Source organism: Dipodomys spectabilis, unplaced genomic scaffold (assembly GCF_019054845.1).
Source record: "Dipodomys spectabilis isolate Male_0828 unplaced genomic scaffold, ASM1905484v1 ptg000241l, whole genome shotgun sequence".
NCBI lineage: Eukaryota > Metazoa > Chordata > Mammalia > Rodentia > Heteromyidae > Dipodomys > Dipodomys spectabilis.
In genome coordinates, this window is record NW_024870918.1 from 8131292 (window position 1) to 8152521 (window position 21230).

Below are 21230 nucleotides of genomic sequence, written 5' to 3' on the forward strand. Positions count from 1 at the left end.
AAGTTAGAACTATATTATAAAATATATATATATGAAAACATACACAGGGCCATATACGTACGTACACAAAAATTGACTAAATTATAATCTATGCAGGGAAGCAGCTACTTTATGCCTTTAAACAGCTACTTTATACCCCAACAAAATGAATTATAGGAATCTGAAACAAATTTTGTCTAGAAGTGATGGGGGGCTTAAGGCCGGGGTGGCAAGCTGATGAATGGAGAGCAAAATGGTGGGTGAATAACTCAGTCTTCAGCATACATGTGTGAAAATTGGACCAGGTAAATTGAGGGAGTTGGAAAGGTTAAGATCGCTGGAAGGTGAGAATTATGGGGGGGTGACACTGTTCAAGAAGCACTGTACTCATATTGGACTGAAATCCTTTATACAACCTCTTAAAAATAATTAAATATCTTAGCTATGATAAATAATGCTGCAATAAACATAGTCGTGCTGGTAGCTTTAGTGTGGTCTTGTTTGTGATCATTTGGGTAAATGCCCAAAAGTGGGATTTCTGGGTCATAGGGGAGCTCTATGTAGAGTCTCTGGAGGAACCTCCATACTACTTTCCAAAGTGGTTGAACAAGTTTACACTCCCACCAACAATGAAGTAAGGTTCCCTTTTGTCCACATCCCTTCCAGCATCTGTTGTTATTAGAGTTCTTGATTATAGCCATTCTAACTGGGATGAGGTGGTATCTCAATGTTGATTTGATTTGCATTTCTTTTATCGCTAGGGAGGTTGAGCATTTCTTGATGTGTCTATTGACCATCCTTCTTTCCTCTTCAGAGAAGTTTCTCTGTAAGTCTTTATTTATTGGGCAATTGTTTCTTTGAGGATTTGTTGTTGGGGGATTTAATTTTTTGAGTTCCAGGTATATTTTAGATAGGAGACCCTGGTCCATTGTATGGCTAGTGAAGATCTTCTCCCAATCCATGAGCTTTCTATTGATCTTGCCAGCTACATAGGTCCCATGGTTTCCCTTATTTGCAATAACTAGTATATGTCTGAGACAAGCAAAAAATTTCAGATAAGTTGATGTTAGGTGAAATGAACCCCAAGATAAGTATTCAAATGTTTTTTTCTTTCATGTGATTGTTTCTAACTCATTTATAAGATTATTTCTTTGTTGCTTTGTATGTCCTTCCCCTACGGTATAACCCCTGCTTTCACTGGTTTGTATAATTTGTGTAGGGGAAGGGAAAAAACAAATTGTTTAAATAGGGATACAGGTGGACCCATTGCAACAATGAGATGTACAAATTGTTATGTCAAAAAACGAACTTTACAACCTTGGCGGGGTGGGGGGAGGAGGAAGGGAGGGAGATGGGAAGGGATGAGAAGGGGAAACAAAGGAGGAGGCAACAATGCTTGATAAGAAATGTACTCACTATCTTGCCCATGTAATTGTAACCCCTCATATGGTTTTTCACAATAAAAAATAATTAAATAACATTTGATGAAAACAGATTGCAGAAGAACAGATGTCTAGCTGAAGAATGAGAGTGGAATCACAAGGTACTATTGGTGTGCCACTGGTGTTTACTACATGACAAGCCTTATGATGAGTGTCCATCACATTGTAGCTGTAGATTTGCATGTTGTGCTGAATTACCTACCACCACAAACTATGTTGGGAAGTTTGACACAATGCATGGATTCTCAGTCATAGGTATGATAGTTATTTATTAGTTATTAAATTGCCTGATCCTCCATAAATCCTTCCACCAGTTCATAAATTTCAATCTTCCTATTGACATTGTATTGTTTAAGTACTTTGATGACTTTAATTGATTTTTCCTGGTGGATTCATTGAATAAATTAAGAGAATTCACTTTTGTCTTTCCATAGAAAATATTCTATATTCACACTTATATGTATTCCATTGAATGCACTTAGAACACTATATATGCATTGCAGTCATCTACCAGATTAAATCTAGATTTGTCTACCAATGCTTGTGTCCAGGAGCCTAAACACAGAAGAGAGAATTCAGCAGCCATTGTTGCTGATTAACCGCAAGTTCTGATTGTGAACTCAAAGGCTATTCACTGATAATCAGAGGAAATTTATTGGCCAAAATGAATTCAAAATTGCTATAAATCACAATCCATTCATGATTAAAGATAAGCTAATTAAAATAAGATATTACTGTTTTCAATTTAGCAAGGCTATAAGGGTTGATTCCACTCATGGGGATTCATTCACTGTGGATTCACTCACCAGAGGATACAGTTTCTGAGTCCTTTCTATAGGCCAACTACATATCTAGGCAAAGAGTAAACATCAGGAGCCAAGTTATAAGATGCATCTGACTCAAGTAGTTGACATTGTAGAAGACAGAATGAAAACAAATACATAAATGCGCAACAGTAAGTACTGTAGTTCATACCAATAATCCTAGTTACTCAGGAGCCTGCCATCTGAGGATCACAGAGTTTGAAGCCAGGCTAGTCAGGAAAGTCTTTGCAATTCTTACCTCCAATTAACTTTTCAGAAAAATGATGCCAGAAGTGTTGCCATGGCTCAAGTAGTAGAGTGCTAGTCTTGAGCTCAGTGCCCAGACCCTGAGTTCAAGCCCCAAGTCAAGTGTGGTGGGGGTGGGAGGTAAATCTGAACCAAACCAACGGGCAGAAATTGATTGTGAAAACTACATTTTAATAAGATAATCAGGCCATACTTCTGTAAAGCAGAAATCTAAGTGAAGGAGGGAGGAAACTTATGTAAACCTGAGCAGCTAGGCATCTCCAGCAAGACAGAACAAGGGCAAGCATCATGCAGAAAGCATATTTTTAGTCTATTTATTATGTGGCTTCAGCAGACTGAAGAGTAGAGAGAATGGATGGGTTTTGGTGGGTTCAAAGAGGTAGGAAAATGGAGAGTAATAGAGATGATAATGAATTAACACTTAGCTCAGGTTCTTGTGGGATTTTTGCCTTTGATCTTAAAAGTATGCATTATCGAAACCGTTGGCAATATCCATCAAAATTAAAAAGACATAGACCCTGTCACCCAGCAATTCTAGATATAATTATACATGCTCAAAGGTGAGATTCTCATAGGTATAAAAGGAACATGAATGAATAAATATATGTGTTTCACTAATGCCAAAACTGGAAATACTCAATTTCTTTGTAAATAAGTGTCTATAAAGTTAATTATCTCACTCTAGACAATTTTGTAAATGAATGGAAGTGTGAGTATAGGGGATAATATGAATAAACCAGTTTTTCCAGAGAAAACTGAAATGTTTCCTAGGACTACAAAGCAGGTTAAATGAAGGGACTAAACTCTATCCAAACAACGGAATTATCTATCAGTATGTATGTATGCATGTGTGTACGTATGTATACATGTAGAGTATTGGGGTTTGAAATATGATCATTCTACTCATTAGATTCTCTCTTACTGCTGAGCCATGTCCCCAGCCTTGAGTGTTGATGAGTTTTAAGAAGGTGTCCTGTTGCTTTCCTGGACACACAATTACGTTAGGCTTCTGTTATAGCTAATTGTGGCTAGGATTGCAGGTGTAGGCCATTATGTCCAAGTTCTCTCTATTCGGATGAATAGAGATGGAGTTGTCTGCCTGGGGATGGCCTAGAGCAATTATTCTCCCAGCCCCAACCTTGCACACAACTTAGGAAGGCAGGTTTGTACCATTGTGTTGGTCTGTGCAATGAAAATTGGGTCTCACGACAATTTCTCCAGCCTCAAACCAGGCCAACAAGTCATTAGGGTTAGAAGCCCAAGCCACCATTGTTCAGGTTTATGACTTTTCTTTTCCATTTGCCTTAAGACTATCCCATTGATTTGGGTGCCAGTGGCTCCTGCCTGTAACCCCAGCTACTCAAGAGGGCAGGAAAGTCTGTGAGACTCTTATCTCCAATTGATCAATGAAAAGCCAGGATTGGAGCTGTGGCTTAATTGGTAGAGCTCTATTGTTAAAAGCTCAGGGACAGTGCCCAGGCCCTGAGTTCAAACCCTAGGACCGACACACACACACACACACACACACACACACACACACACACACACACAGAATATCCCATGCATCACTGAAAGGGTCATAAATATTTCTCTTGCTGTCTTTGCAATTTTTTCTATATTATAAACGTAGATCTCCTATTTGGTCATTAAAATGTCCTCTATTTTCTTTTTATTCATGCAGTTTATTAGCATATAATAATTTGTACAAAGAGGCATTATCTCATTTTCATACATATGTATAGTGCACTTTGGTCAGATGCACCCCTCTGTTATTTTTGTTTTAATATCCCTTATCACTTTCTTTTGTCTTCCTCCTTCCTCTTATTGATATCTTTCTCACCAATAGTTTCCCATCTGTCTGTATTACCTTCTAAACCTAGGTTCTGTAAGTAAAGGGTATTACTTGTCTGGGTTATTTTATTAAAGTTATACCAAAATAAAATTAAACCATCTACTTAGCATTAACATTGTAATATATACAGATATATGCACACATTCTCATGTAATGTATATTAATAGCTTTCTTCACCAGCCTCCACTTAAGTTATTGACTTATTTGAAGTTGCAATTTTCTTAGTCCAACTCAAGTGTACTGATAGCAGGTAAGAAAGCAAACTTGTAATGCACCTGTAGATTTCTACTCCAATTAATGGTTAGGTTCAAAGGTCAGTTGATTTCACTCAGTAATGTTTGCTTTAGAGATGATATAATTTAATGTTGAGTTTTCCAGCATGCAGTAAAATATTCTAACTTTTTTTCTTTTAAGTTTTAAAGAAATCAGTGTTGAATATTATCAATATAGTCTTTACAAGTGTTATTTTGGAAGTGTAGGTTTGGGGCTCCACTTAAAAGTTTGGCAGAATAATAAGCAGATACAGCATCTGTAGTGACTACATTCTTACATACAATATTTCTTTCAACTGACTTTTCCAACAAACATTCTCAATTCAAACATTCCACCACTTACTTATTTTTGCTATTTATTTAGCAACTCAACCATTTCCTCTTCCTTTTAATGAAAAATTTATTGAGCTTTCATGGTTGTCTTTGATGAAACTTTTATTGCTGATGACTTCCAAAAACAAAGGGAAAACACACTATTTCCAGTTCTAACCTCTCCGATTTTCATTGTTGTATGTCATATCATTTATTCAAACCATGGCATTCATTCAGGTCTTTCAAAAATATTCATCAAATGTCTACTATATTCATCAAATGTCTGCTATAATCTTAGGAAACAAAGGGTTTCCTCAAAGAGTTCCTCAAAGAATTCATACTTAGTGATATTGACAGAAAAAAATGAAATGGTTAAAAAAATACAGCATTGATGGAAGATTTGAAAGAGTGAGCTTGTGGAGAACTTGTTTATCTCCACAGGGAATGACCAGAACATCTCCCATAACACCTCTGGTGGTCAAGCTCTCTTCCTCCTGAATCTGTATCCACATGAAGATTTCCACAGTCCCCCACAGCTGCAGGAGGTCAAATGCTAAACATCCAATCTCAAACCAGATTCTCTCATTTTTATCACGTAAGGTTATTCTACCCCCTCATTCCTTCATAATGTCTTTACTTTTGCCCCATCAGCATTTCTCTCCCTGGAAGACTATAATAGGCTTTTCTGCTTTTCAGCTCCTTCTAAAAATTCTCCACTCTACCACCAGGCTTGTCTCCCCGAAAAGCAGATCTGGACATGCTGAAAACTTATTTCTTCCACCCATGGCCCCCATGGGTAAATATCTACCTTTCTGTAATTAGGCCTCCACCTGAACCCTCTGCTACCTCTAATGATAGGTTAATCTATTCAGAATTGGACTTTGGAATGCTCCCAAAGAAAGGATGAATGTTTCAAATCATTATTCTCTGCACTTGGGCCTGTCAACAAATTCAGTTGCATTGAGTAATGTGCAATTTCCCATTTCAAAACATAAAGTACCTTCATCGCTATGTAATTGACCTACTATGCCCACTATGAAGTCTGATTAAAGTTATCACCAAATTGGACCTGAGCCTCTGTTTCACATGGCTCCTTTCCTGAAATCAGGACAAGAACTTCTGGAAGTGTGTCTTTGCAGGCAGTGTGCAAGGCTAGTCTTAGAGAAACTGTCACTTCAGGAAAATTAGAATGATGATATAGTAACTCCCTTAAACTACAATGTTGTTCTAGTTCAGTGTTGCTCTTTAAAATTTATTTGTATACTTAATGTGTCTTTAGTGCTTACTATATAAGAGGCATTACTCTGTCATATAAGAACCAAAGATAAGTAAACTCTAACGTCAACCTAAACAAAAAATGGAATATCTACTTATCATCTATGTATGTATGTATGTATGTATCTATCTGTCTGTCTGTCTGTCTGTCTGTCTATGTATGTATGTATGTAAGTATGTATGTATGTATGTACGTATGTATGTATGTGTCTATTTATCTATCTATCTATCTATCTATCCACCTATCTATCTCTCCAAGATCTCTAAACATAGGCTCCTCTATTATCAATAATCCTTACCAAAAAAGTGTATTTGTCATAATTAATACATACATTCAACACATTGACACCCACAAACTTGGGCTCACATTATAGATCCAACTAGAAAGTCAGTCTCTAGTTCCCTATTGTAAAATCGATATATTGTCATTTACATTTCTGCTGGCAAAGAATTAGAGTTCCTGCCATTCTATGTCCTACCCCACATCTGGAGTTGCCAGGGTTCTGGGTTTCGGTTAACCTGATTTATATGCAGTGATATCTCATTGTTGTTTTAATTTGTTTTCCTGATTTAATGCATTTATTGACACTTAGTTTCTATCTTCTTTAGTTATGTTTATAAGATCTTCAGACATGTTTTCAATTGATTCTGACTAACAATTTAGAAATAAATTTATATATTGAATTTGTGTGCCAGAGCTTAAAAGAAATAACTGAGATTTAAATTAATTATCTGTCAGCTTTTATTAAAGCAGTCCAGAACTCATAGACAAGGGTGGTTTAAGAAGATACCCTTTACTTAAGGGTGTATACATTTGAGTTCAATGAAACAAAAAAAACAATAAATACTCCCCATTTGGTCATTTTAGAAATTCTGTAATCAATGTGAAAGACAAATTGAATTCCTAAATTTAACTATAATGCCATCTTGTTAGTGATTATTATACTTTTTGAAAAAGTTTTGGAAATAATTAAAATTTTGCTTTTAAATACTTTACATTTTAAAAGCGAAATAAAGAAATTATTGAAGGGCTGGGAAGGTGGCTCAGTGGTAGAGCACTTGCCTTGCATGCATGAGGCCCCGGGTTCGATTCGTCAGCACCACATAAGCAGAAAAAAAAAGCCTGAAGTGGTGCTGTGGCTCAAGTGGTAGAGCACTAGCCTTGAGCTGAATTGTTGAGGGACAGTGCCCAGACCCACAGGTCAGGCCCCACGACCAGACCCCCCAAAAAATTTTTAAAAAAAAGAAATTATTGGAAAATAATTTCCGGCTCTTCTGAGATAAGAATGGTTAACATAATCTGAGGGATAAGATCTTTGATGAAGAGAACATGGTGATCAATAATAATGATGAAGAAGATAAAAATGATTATCACCATCATCATCATCATCATTATCATCATCATCTTAAGAACCTTTCAGGGAGGGTACTATTGTTATTCCTAGTTGACAGATGAGGAAACTGAGGAATTTAGCAATTTGGCTGAAGGAGGCTGCTTGTGTGAGAAAAGTAGTCTAATGTCCACAAATATGTGGTTTGTGGCATTATAATGCCTCTGTAAGGTAATTTCATTCCACAATGATTACAGTCTTCTAGCTTTATTATGTATTAAAAGTTTAGACTGACAATGAAGGTTGGGAAAACATATTTCTTTCCTCTGATCTATCCTGCTTTGAAAACCCTTTGAAAAAGTGAACAGCAAGCCAGGCACCAGCAGCTCAAACATATAATGCTACCTACTCAGGAGTTGAGATCTGAGGATCATAGTTTGAAACCCACTTGGGAGAAAAAAAACCTGAGACTCTTATCTCCAATCAACTACTAAAAAATAACTAAAAGTGGAGCTGATGCTCAAGTAGTAGAGTGCTAGTTTGAGCAAAAGAGCTCAGAGACAGCCAGCAGCCCCTGAGTTTAAGCCTCACAAACTGGCACACACACACACACACACAGAGTGAACAGGAAACATTAAATAAGCTTGAGATGTCTTACTGAAGCAAACAAAAACAACAATAGCAAAAGGAAAGCCGTCTGCAATTTACTACTAGGCAAAATTTCTAGTAGAATTCAGAACAAACCTATTTAAATGCATGAGTTGCAAACTTACAGTTGACTTTACTTTTGCAGTTACACTACTATGCAAACATTTTTAATAGCATGCTGAAAAACAGAATTTACAAATTAGCTCTCCTCCAGAGAGCATGAGAAACAGAGAAAAAGGAATGGAAATTGTTGCATAACCTTAAATATCACACAATTTCCAAAGATGGATTGGGACTATTCTTTATAGAATAAAATGTTATCCCTGAATTATTGTCTCATTGTTGTTTGTTCATTTTGCTGTTGCTGTTCCAGAGAGATTAAAAATAGAGTGTGTTGTAATGGGATTCCTTGCTTTAACAAGCACAAGAAGAAGAGCTCAGTTTCCACATTGTGAACAACTCTATGATCTAAGAGAGTTATGGTAAGGTCTGTCATTTTTAGTCCTATGTGCTAAGTACAAGCTTTAATGGTTGTGAGGATTAAATATGACTCCGAAAACAGATTCTGACATATAATATGTACATTTTCAATGAATGCTTACAGTCAGTGTTATTCTCCATTGTTAGTGACCACAGCAAGAACTCAGGATATATTCATTTTATTTCCTAATGAACTCCTAATTTGGCGAGACAATGAAAATGTGTCTTTTAGATTACCAAGCTTTTACAACAATCATTATTGAAATAATAAATCATTGACGGTCATCCAAATGTAACTATTTTATTCTTTAATTAGAAATCCCCTATGAGTCGTATCGACTACAAATACAGTAAAAAAAAAAAGATCTGGCTTTCCAGACAGCAGCCTGGAGGCTATAGCTGAGCAGGCCCTCATCATTCCGGCCTGTGTGTTCACTCTCTAGGACTACTTTGTGTCAAAGCCAACGAGTAATTGACATGCTATTTAACACAGGCTGAAAAATGACCTTGGTTTTCACTTTGTCCCTGACACTGCAGGAGAGAGATTTCTGTTCTCCTCTTCCTGTTTGAGTAAATAGCATAAAATATTATTTTAAAGCCAAGTCAACAGTTTCCCCCATGGGTTTATTCTCCAAATGTTAATATTTATTTGTTTGTATTGATATAAACAGCTACGAGTACAGTTTGTTTGATAGGTCATTTTCCTCCATTCTAAGCAATATTGATAATATACAATGGGAGATTTTATACAGGTTCATATATACATCTATGAATAATAAAATAAGAAATCTATTCTTTAGGTAAAAGTTTGGTAGGTTTTATACATTAGTTTGGTTTTTATTTAATTTGGAACCATAACTGGACAGTGATCACAGAATTAGCCTATAGAAAGTTACTGCTTTCTGCTATTCCAACTATGTTTCTGTTAAGCATATCATTTGTTACCATGACTAAGGGCCACTCAAGCTTGAAGCAGTTGTAGTGTTTCAGTGTATTTAACAGGAGCAGATAACTTTGGGCGTTCCAGTCACATAGCCCTCTTATGTCTCCCTATTTGAGGAAGAGTCTTTATCTTAGATTCTTTTCTAGCAAGTAATTTATGTCTCTTTGTCATCTTTTAGCCAATGTCCAAAATCTTCCATTTATTTTCTGTCCTGCATTATATCAATTAACCAAAATAAGCATTCTTTCATTTACACAGTCCACTTTAAAACATAATGAGAGGGAAAAATGAGAGAAGATAGACTACTTAAAGCAGCAGAGCTCAGTGGTTCACATGCTAAAGAGTCAACATAAAAGTTCATTATACTGTTGACAGAACTATGGAAATGATGATGCATATCCATTATAATAAATCATCATACATAAATGTGCTTTGCTTCTGAGACTAGTTTCAAATGAGCATAAAAAATTGTTCTTTTAGTCATAAACCCCTAATGGTGGTCTATCAAGTTCCTCTTTGAAAAACATCACAGAATTTCTGTGTGCTGGCAATTATTCAGTACTGTTCCATGGTGGTATTGTGAGAGACTTGGTCAATAGGTCAAAATAATGTTTGGCCTCTTCTCTGTCATTGTGGAATTATTTGTGATTCAAAAATTATTCAGCTCCAAATCACTTCCTGTAGAATTCAAAGATGTCATATGACCTTATAGGCCTCTATTCCTGGACCCTTCAAACAAAATACTCTGCTTTCCTTTGATGGTCATCTGATGTATTTGCACTAATAGTGTATCTCTCATTTCACCTGGTCTTTAGGCACAAATATCATTCCAAAGCATCTAGATTGTTAAGGTGGGGTCATTCAAGGTAGAGTCATCTTGAATCATACAATTGTCATCTGGAAAGGAGAAAATAAATGGCAACCTTTACACCTATTTGTAATTAGAATACTTTGAATTTATTTAATCAACCCAAGAATATTGTTCAATATTTTCTATATCTTTTCTTTTCTTTTCTGTCAGTCGTAGGGCTTGAACCCTGGGCTTGGGTGCTGTTCCTGTGCTCTTCAGCTCAAGGCAAGCGCTCTACCACTTGAGCCACAGCGCCACTTCTGGTTTTCTGGTGGTTAATTGGAGATAAGAGTCTCACGGACTTTTTTGCTTGGGCTGTCTTTGAAGCATGATCCTCAGATCTCAGCCTCCTCAGTAGCTAAGATTACAGGCTTGTACCATATTGTTCAATATTTTCAAAGGTAAGAATACAGAAGTCCAGTTTGAGTGGTTTCAAAATTGTCAAAACAACTAAAGCAAAGCCAAAACCTTTAGATATTAAGAGGCATTACTATGAAGGTTTAGTTTCCCATTACACGTTATTTCTCATTTCCGCATAGGCCCAAACTGACAGTTTAGCAACATTAAGCTCATTCTTTTTTCAAAATCTTCCACCACTAGCAGAAGGAATATTTTTCTTAGATTAGCCCTACTATCTTTTAGAAGCAAGGAACCTCACTTGGAAAATGAGAATATGAAAGACATAGCTTTGTGTGGTCTTCAATGTTTCTGCTTTCTTGGAGGATGGTTTGGGTTCACGTGGTAACACTTTTCCTTAAATTACATCGATTTACTTACTGACATTTTATAAGTGTGAATTCATTTTTCCTGGGACAATAAGTTCTATTAAGGCCAATGACAAGGTCCTAGAAATATTTATTTCACCAACTACGGTAGTGTCATGGTTGAGTGTAATCTGTTTCCAAGTGAAATGAAGGCAAAATGACATAGAAATATTAAATAGTAAAATATTGATTGTTCTTAATTCTTACTAATTACTACTTTAATACTAACTAGAGATCATATTAATAACATTTTGTTTTAGTAATACAGCAAAAATAGAAATTCTAATACACGATAGTGGAATTTTAATTTTCTTCAATGTTTTAGGCTTATGTTATGATTGAAAGCCATTATTTGTTCTCAGATTTCCAACATGTAGGTGAAGGTAGGCTGAAAAGCCTCAGACACTTCACCTTGAAACATAAACCTGCATATTGTTTCCAAAGTGAAGGTATAACAATGCAAAACACTTGTTAGAAAGAAAGTCAAAACATTACTTACGGTTTTGCGAAAAGCCCTAGGAAACTTATAAAGATACCAGAAGATCCTTATTCTTTCTATAGTACATGTCAGCATCTACCAGAACCTTTGAAAAGCATTTGGGTAAATTCAGTTGAATAAAAATCTAACGTTTATATTTTACACAGAAATATAATTCAAATATATTTGTAAGGTATTACGAAGACAATTAAATATTAACAAAGAATTTGTGACCTATCAGTTGAATGACCTATCAGAAAGCTCGACCAAACATATAAGGAGATCTGTTTTTTTTTAAGGATGCAATTTGGAGTATAATATTTAATAATAAACAATTTAATTTATTTCTTATCATGATTAAATACACAAAGCAGTGAAAGCATATTGGATCAGTGAGCACAGAGACAAATCACTAAAATTTTCATAAGAAAGACAGTTTAAAATTTCACAAATTTAATGCAAAGAATAAAATAGAGTTTCTATATATTTGAGTATGCATAAATTTTGAATATATTTTAATAAGTGAATGATGTAACCACATAAAATCAACAACAAAGGTATTTATTGTGATACATGCATATACATGCATAATATGCATAACATATATATATATAATATTTAAAAATGTATTTCAATTAAGTTTCAATGGTTGTACCAGTGTTTTGGAAAGTCAATAGTAGATTCAGGCTCATGATGGCATTAAAAGAATCTGTACCATGTATCTACCTAAACCATACTAAAAACAATAGCTCACTCTAGATCAGACAAATATGTTTGCAAAATTTTCCTTTTGTATTTTTAAATTATGAAAAAATACAGGAAACTTCAGTGCCATTCTTGCTAGGCTATATTTGTTAATTTTCTTATAAGTCCGCAAAACTAAAAAGAAGCAAATGTAAAATCCTGGGGCTACTGCCTCCCTCCTATAATTCTAGGAAGCTACTCAGGAAGCTGAGATATGAAGATCATGGTTTGCAGTGAGGGAAAGGAAAAGAAACTCTTGGAAAGGAATAAAAAGTAGCACACCTCATACACGTTAAATACTATGGCACTTCTTACTCCCATTGACCCGTTTCAGGCTCTTGCTCAAATGCTTCTTCTTCCCATAATGCTGAGTTCCTACCCAAACACTTCACCCATTCTGCTGTAGATGCCCACTCACCCAAGGAAGAGAGCTGGGCTGTTGCATACATAAGCCATCAAGCAATCAACCTAAAGGCCAGGGGAGGAGATATGGGAGGAGTCGTGCTATAAAAACAGCCATCTGATGCTGTCACCTGTGGCTCACTGATGTAATTCTAGCTGCTCCTGAGGGTGAGATCTGAGGGTCACAGTCTGAAGCCAGGAAGGGCAGAAAAGTCAATGGCTCTTCTTTCTAATTAACTAACAAAATGCCAGAACAGAGCTGGGGATCAAGTTATAGAGCACTAACCTTTGAGCAAAAATACTCAAGGACAGCACTCAGGCTTTGAGTTACAGCCCAGGTCCATCCCCCAACCATTCCCTACAGGAATAAAAGAGCCAGGGATAGTGGTTGAGATCAAGTCAAAACTGGAATATAAATCTACATTAATCTATGGGCCTAGGTACAGAAAAGTGTCTTTAGAACTCATAGTCATAAACATAGTCAATTGAATTCAATTGATCTCATTGATACAACAGAGGTTTTGTATGATATTGTTTTATTTTCACCCTGTCTAACTGAATTACTCTTGAAATAATAGTGGGTGGCATGTTTATTATAAAGTTGGAATTGGCTAGAGAGTTATTGCTCTGCAGTGACTGTGTTTAGTCCCAGTTACTGGGGAGGTAAAGGTTATAAAGGATCGCAGTGTGAGGGCAGCAGAAGTGACTCCTTCTCAGCAGATGAACGGAGCATGGCAGTTCACATCTGCGTTTCCTTTCATGCAGCAGGCAGAGTGAGAAGGTTCAATGTAGGAAGGCAATCCAGAGTAAAGCCAATTATCCTTCAAGGAAAATAACTGTAGCATAAAATCAGACGCTATGGTCCAAGCAGTAGGGGACTTGCCTAGCAAGGGTGAAACTGCTACCAAAACCCCGTAATTCACATCCAAATATATGTGTGAGTGTATACACACACAGATGTGTGTCTGTACATGTATGTGTATAGATATACTCACATGCACATGCTGTATACATAAAGGTTTATAAACACAGGTGTGCATATATACATGTATGCATAGACGTATATTTGAAATATATATTCACACGTGGGCATGGGCACATGCTTCTCTGTGAGACTGACAATCTGTCTTTCAAATAAAAATAAACACCTTATCATCTTGCTTTTGTGAAATTATGCAGACGTCAAAATGAAGGAGTAAATTCAAGGCCTTCCTGTTCACTGCAACAGGAATTGTTCTATATATGTTTGCCCATTATTTGGCCAAGTCCAAGGAACACTGAGTATTGTCAGCTTGGATACCACACTCCCTACACATCTGTTCTTTACTTCATGTTTATGGAATGTGATTGAACCTCATTTGTTGGGAAAAGCTGGTAACAGTTATATAAACCTTATTGAATTTCATCATTCCATTTAACTTTAAATGTGAATTTATTGAGAAAGGTAAAATTATGGCAAAATAGGATCAATTCAATTTTGGGGACTTTGGAATATGTGAGGTATTTAGGAAAGCAAAATAAAATTAGAATTTAACCATATCTTTAAAAGGAACTAGTTGCATGTCTTGAATAAGTGTTTTTTTTTCTTATAAACAGATTATTAAACCTTGGAAACACTCATTTTAACAAACAGTATAAAAAGTGATATATTGTTATCCTTTTAGTAGTTTACCTATTTTTCTAAATATAAGGACTAAATCATCTATGTTGTGAGATGTTTCACCTTCATTAAATAATAATCTATGTTTCTTATCTGTAATTATTTTCTTTTACCTGAAAAGATGCTCTTGGCCAATAAGTAACCCACAACACGAGGCAAAGCAACATCTTTCCCTGTATCCAACCCAATTAAGTCAGAATACCAAAGTCTGGAGCCCAGACAACTGATCCTTACAAATCACACCAAGTGAAGCCAATTGTACCGTGCACTCGACATTCAGAACAACTGCTAATGTTTATCACTGCACTGACTGTTTGAAGCTTGCCACTTTGTTAGTGTTTAAATTCTCTCCAGAAGCATCTCCAAACACCTGAATATGTTTTATTGGAATGATAAAAGAGAAGAGTAACTAAACCTTTCTGAGAACACTTAACTAGAGTTAGATGCATTAGAATAAACATAAGGAGGTAGAAAAATTCCCCAAAGAGACTCTACATATTCTTTGATCTCTCTTCTAATAGCCTATTTTACTAGTGAAATATTTGAAAACAGTTTTTAATGAGCTAACATTTTTCAATTGAAGCCAAGTAGTATTTCTGACATAAGACATGCCACCTCCCCGTAGCTGCATTAAACATGAATTCCAAATGCACTGTTTGAAATGGCCTGTCAGTACTACACGAAACACAATATCCTCATTCCATTAGAGAAGAAAGCTGCATATAAAATATGTTATTATGTATGTGCTATAGTTAAATTATAATATCCTGTTTGTGTAGCATTATCCACAATGCCATTGGCAATGTAAATGATAAGTTTTATTTTATATATTTTTAAAATTACCGTCCCAAAAGTTGTCAACTTTTTTCTCAAAGAGCTGGGTAACTGACATGTTATTACCATGCTCTGAGATACACTTCGACTGTAGGTTGCACACAAAAAACACCAATTAGTTCTATACAAGGTAAATGAATATCACAATTACTAATGGGCAAATACAGATGAGACACGTTCTGTGGATGGAGCTGAAACAATTGAGCGAGGATCATGAATAATCCATAGCCGCATAACATGTTATAGAAAGATGAAGAGATTCGAGAAATAACTTGCCACAAACTCTGTGATTTCTGTAATCTTTATTTTTGTGCAGATATAAAACTGAGTGTTTATTAACTGTTATCAAGAATTTAAATTGCTGCCTTTCTCTGTTATATTTCTCTTTTGTCATAGTAAACATAAGATTGAACTATTGTTTTGGTTAAAGCTGACTTACATTTAAATAATTTAAAGGTGTAATTCCACAAAAACACAGTATAATGTTTTCCTATTCTTTTGAGACCTGCTTCTATTTTTACAAGATACCCAATATCTAGAGGCTTACCAAAAAGATTTTATTTCTGTCTTTGTAACTTTACAAAGACCTTTAGTTTCACAAACTTTTGAGTGGGATGATAAGAAATTACAAGTGCCTATCTACCTTTAGTCAAACCCTCAATTTATTTTTCTGGAACAACTCCTTCCTTGAAATTTTGTTATATATCTAATTGTCATTTAATCTTTAACTTTTCCAAACTTGAATTACACACACATATAATATTATATATATACTTATATGTGTGTATACACATACACACACATATATTATATATATATATATATATATATATATATGAAACATAAGGCTTAATATTTCTAGTTTAGCCAACGTTAGAAAAAATATGTTGCTTCTATCACTAGGTATTCATAAACCAACCCAAACTATATGTTTTAATTCTTTTTTCTTACTGTGGCTGCATATGCATTTAGAAATCCAATCATGTTGCCTTCAAAATGGAATATCAATTCTAAAGTTTCCCTTGACATAACTTTAGTTCCAATCTCTTTTACCTCCAGATCAGACTATTCCAAAATTCTCTTTCATCCCTACCTTTTCTACCTTTGCCCTGTAGTAGCTGCTGTAATCATCCTTGAAGAGATAAAATCAGGTCACACAATGAATGCACAAAACCCATCACAAGTTCTTGAATACATACACAAGAAGTGAGGAAGCTTTGTCTACCTCCGTCTGTTTAAGTTCCCAGTACTCTCACACTCTAGATTTTTGCCTGCTCAAGACCCTTGTACGTGCTGCCACCAGGATTATAAATTTGCTGTTGCTTCCTTTTGATATTTTCTTCTTTCAGATATTCATAGGATGTTCTCCTTATCATTCCCAAGTTTTCCTCAGTATTCCCATCAGTGGGATGGAAGAACCATCCGATGGCCTAGATCCACTTCTCAGTCCTCCTGGTGATATATGAGATCATACATGTATTGTATGAACACAAGTGGGAGCCTGTGGGTAGAAGCAGTCATCATGTGCTGTACATCCAACCTGGCGGAGGAAACTTGGCGGTGTCCACTCATGCTTTCCCTCACACATCAAAGTATGAATGTGGTGAGCACTTACAGAAGCCCCCATGGAGGTCTCGGAGCCTCCCCAGCCTATGTCTGGGATTCACTGCGTTACGCAAGGCAGGCCACTTAACTTTGAATTATTTATGACGTGAGAATGTGTATCCTTTTTGAACAACTCTACTTATTCAGTCTAGCCTTGCCACTTCTTGACTAACAAAGTCATTGGCAATTCCACCACACCTCACCGATTTCTCCCAGAGGCAAGGAATGGCAGTCATAGCCTATCTAAGCGTCAGATGAAAATGGTAACGGACGCCATCGTGCCGTATTGCTATGGACCCTTGGGTTTGTAGATTTAAAGCTTCTTCCAAGCTGTTCAAATAGGAAAACTCATATACTAAAACCCACAGCTGTTCCAGTTGACTCAGCGGCTCTCCGGGGTAGAGGAGACTCCAATACCCTGATTAGGATTAGGGGAGAAGCATTCTGATTGGTGAAAAATAGAGAGAGGCCTTAGAAACCCATCCACTGTAAACTAAAACTTCGGTCCACACGCGCATCCTTACCTCTGCATACCACACACACGTTCTAAAGTAGCATTGGCCTTTTAGGTGCTTGTGTGGTAAAAGCAAGGCATTTTAGACACAGAGGGTGTGCTGACCCAATAATCTCCATTCCTTCTCCTCTCTGGCTTAAAAACATAATAGACTTTAATCGCACATCTGTTCCTATCTGTTGTATCATTTGCTTTGTCCTTTTGAATTTGCGTCTCTTTTGATCCTTAACTGCCACTGTCATTTTTTGTGAGGTTTCAGGAGAACAAGGAGACCTTGTTAACATATCACACTTAATCAACCACCCGTGGATTAATTATACTACTTTTCCAACTTTAAATATAGCCAATTATCTTCTAAACTATAGATAGGCAACTTCAAAATCTCAAACATCATGGAACACCATAAACCTCTCATGATATTGCCTAGTTTTGTTTCTACATTTAGAGGTGCAATCCTGAATTTGAGTCATTTTCTGTCCTCAAATTAGCAAGGCTCAAGAGACATGTTTATTTCTCATTGTGGGGGAGAGGAGCTATTGGCATTGAACAATTGGTTTTAATGAGCGGAAGCCATGGATGGCGCTAAGCTTTCTATCCTGCACAGAATAATCATACGCTTCCCATCAAGAGGCCCCTACCTAACTGGGCTTGGTGATGTAGACTGACTGAAAATTTATCTCTGTGTAAGGGGCAGGCAGGAGCATGGTGAATTCCACTCCAGGTTGGATGAATTCATTCAATATCCATCTCAAAACCAAACAATACATGGGAATGTTGCTCAATAGTAAAGTACTTGCCTAGCATGTGAGAGGTTATGTATCCAGTCTCTAGTACTGTCACTCACCCCCATGAAAAAGCAAGGAAGCGAAGGAAAAGAGAAAGAAGAAATTATCTAACTATTTGACCCCCAAATTCTATCAATCATTAATGCAAGGATAGGAACCCAACAGAGTCCATCTTGTTACAAGTAGGATCCTAATGAAGATCTCATACAAGGCCAGTTTATATCTTCCCTTTTTTTGTTCTGACCTTCTTCAAATGCTTTGACTTTCTCCAGCAGTTCTCTTGTCATCAGGGATTGCTCAAGTGGATGATGCAGACAGAGTATCTGGTCCTTTCCACCCAGGCAAAAGAGTAAATAAATGTAATTAACAAAATCAGCCTGAGTAACCCTCCCTAGCCCTACAATGTCTAACCATGGGTCCATCCTAATTTAATAATCATTTATCAATCCAAATGTCACCCTGTAAAATAAGCAGGTCTGGCTTTTCCACTTCATGAAAATCTCCTTCCCTAAGGAGAAGGCCCTTCAGATGTCAAAATTCATGCTCTTATTACTTCATTTGTAGAAACTGCAGAGGGGTCAGCTCTCTAGGGCATAGGGGAATAGATTCTTTTAGAGTTTGCTCTAGTGTTGGAAGCAGGAAAGGACACCATGTGGAAGACACACGTTCTAACTGAGACTTTGGCATAGCATAATCTATGTAGACTCTCATTTGAGTCCCCTCAACTTCTGCTCATTATCAGTCTTAAGGACCCTCTAATACTAAACCTAACATGACCCATCTGAATTGCATGGTTTTCTCCAAAACTCATGTACTAAAGCTCAAATGTGACTTTATTAGTCATCCCAATGTGCCTGTATTTCACAGGAGAACCTATAAGGGAAATGCTAAGATTACATGAAGCCATAAAGGTGGGTGCCAAACAAATATGGCTGGTATCCTTACAAGAGAATCAGTACACATCAATTCTGTGTACACACAAAGCAAAGGTTATGAGATGGCACAGGGAATACAGCCACCTGGGGAGTAGAAAGGCCCCAAGCTGCTGACCCTTGGTCCTTTCTCATATTTCAGAGAGGAAAGTTGAAAAAAAATCTATTAGTGGGAGAACAAAAGGGGAGGGGGTAACAATGCTCAACAAGAAATGTACTCATTGTCTTACTAGTGTAACTGTAACCTCTCTGTACAGCATCTTTACAATAAAATAAAATTTAAAATTTAATCCACCCAGTCTAGGGTATTATTTTATGACAGTCCTAGCCCAAAATACCTCACTGTATTTATTATGGAAGGTAAAAGTGGCTCTTTGTGTACAATAGTTATATCTAGCAGATGAAACCCTACCATTCCATTATGGATCTATGTAGTTGTAAGAAAAGGCAATCAAACAATGTTTAAGTAAGTCAATACTACCCAATAGAAATAAGGAAAGGGCTGGGAAGGTGGCTCAGTGGTAGAGCACTTGCCTTGCATGCATGAGGCCCTGGGTTTGATTCCTCAGCACCACATAAGCAGAAAAAAAAGCCTGAAGTGGTGCTGTGGCTCAAGTGGTAGAGTGCTAGCCTTGAGCTGAAGAGCTGAGGGACAGTGCCCAGGCCCAGAGTTCAGGCCCAGCGACCGGACCCAAAAATAAAAATAAAAAACATAAGGAAAATATTTAAAATAATAACACTGAAATTAAAATAATTAAGAAGCAGATTTTACCCATTTAACCCCAGATGATTTTAGCTGAGGGAATAGAGAGGTTCCAAATGAGACCAAATGTTTCATGTGAGCAGATAATCTTTTTTTCTATTGTAGATTTATGCATTTTTGAAATAGATTTCTAATTTCTATTTTCTTCTTTCAGAGTGTTCCCATTTATTCTATTTCTTGAAATTTTATGACCCTTAGTTTCAAATCTGAATGGATTTCATTCAAGTCCTTTCAGAGGTTCACGTTCAGAATATTGAAATGATCACCATTATTTCAATATCTTAGTAGTTGTCTAGATACTTTCCATGTATTTGTTTTTGTCTTACTGATACCTCTGTACGTTTTCACTACATTCAGGAAAATGGAAATATGAGTGGTTGAATGAATAGTTTTTATTCTGCTACTAGAAGTTCTTTCCAAATGCACTAAGCCATGCTGTACGGTAGTTCATAGTCCACTGTAATTCTTGTGCAAAGTTTTTTTTTTTTTTGATCAGTAATTGACTCTCCTTCTATAAAAATAATCTTAGATGAGTGCTTCTATTGCTTATTCCTTACCCAAGCAGGAGCCCAGGGCAGAGTCCATTTTAGAAATAAGTCTCAAACCTGATCAAAATTATCTGCCCTGTTAGAAGTCAATTACAGAGGCCCCAGAGCTACTTTTATCCTTGTGAGGACAACATGGAACCCAAATAATGAAAATTTTTATGTTTAGTCTGTTCTCGTGATTGATTATGTGGCTTGCTGTAAATTAATTGCACGAAGTCCTCAAACCTCCTGAGCCTGCTCTGTCTCTCTTAAAGCAGAAAAGTAAAACATGTTTGGTAGCTCTGATCTGGTTCTTCTGCCTACCCAGGATATTGCTCTATCAATATCCTCCTTTTAACTTTGACATTTTCTTCTATCTTGGTCTTATTTTTAATGGCAACATGTTCAAGTCTCCTACAGGAATATCAAACTACTTCTACTCAGCCTTTTCTCTCTTTTCTCTAGATCTTGCTATTTAACTCCTTCAACCTAGATAAGCTTAGATAATAGTTTCTAAATCTATTCTTCTGAGGATGCCAGGATTGTGTTCCCTTTTGATTAAAGAATAATTCACAAATGATCAAATAACTATGTATCGTTTTGTGAGTTTCACAAATACATGTGGCTTACGATCTACATACCTGTCAAGTATGGATATATCAGCCCACACAGATCCCTTGCTATCTCTTTTCAGCCAGTGCTTCCTAACAGCTATTATGTCCAGCACCATAGTTCAGTTTTGCTATTGTAAAGCTTCAAACAGATGAA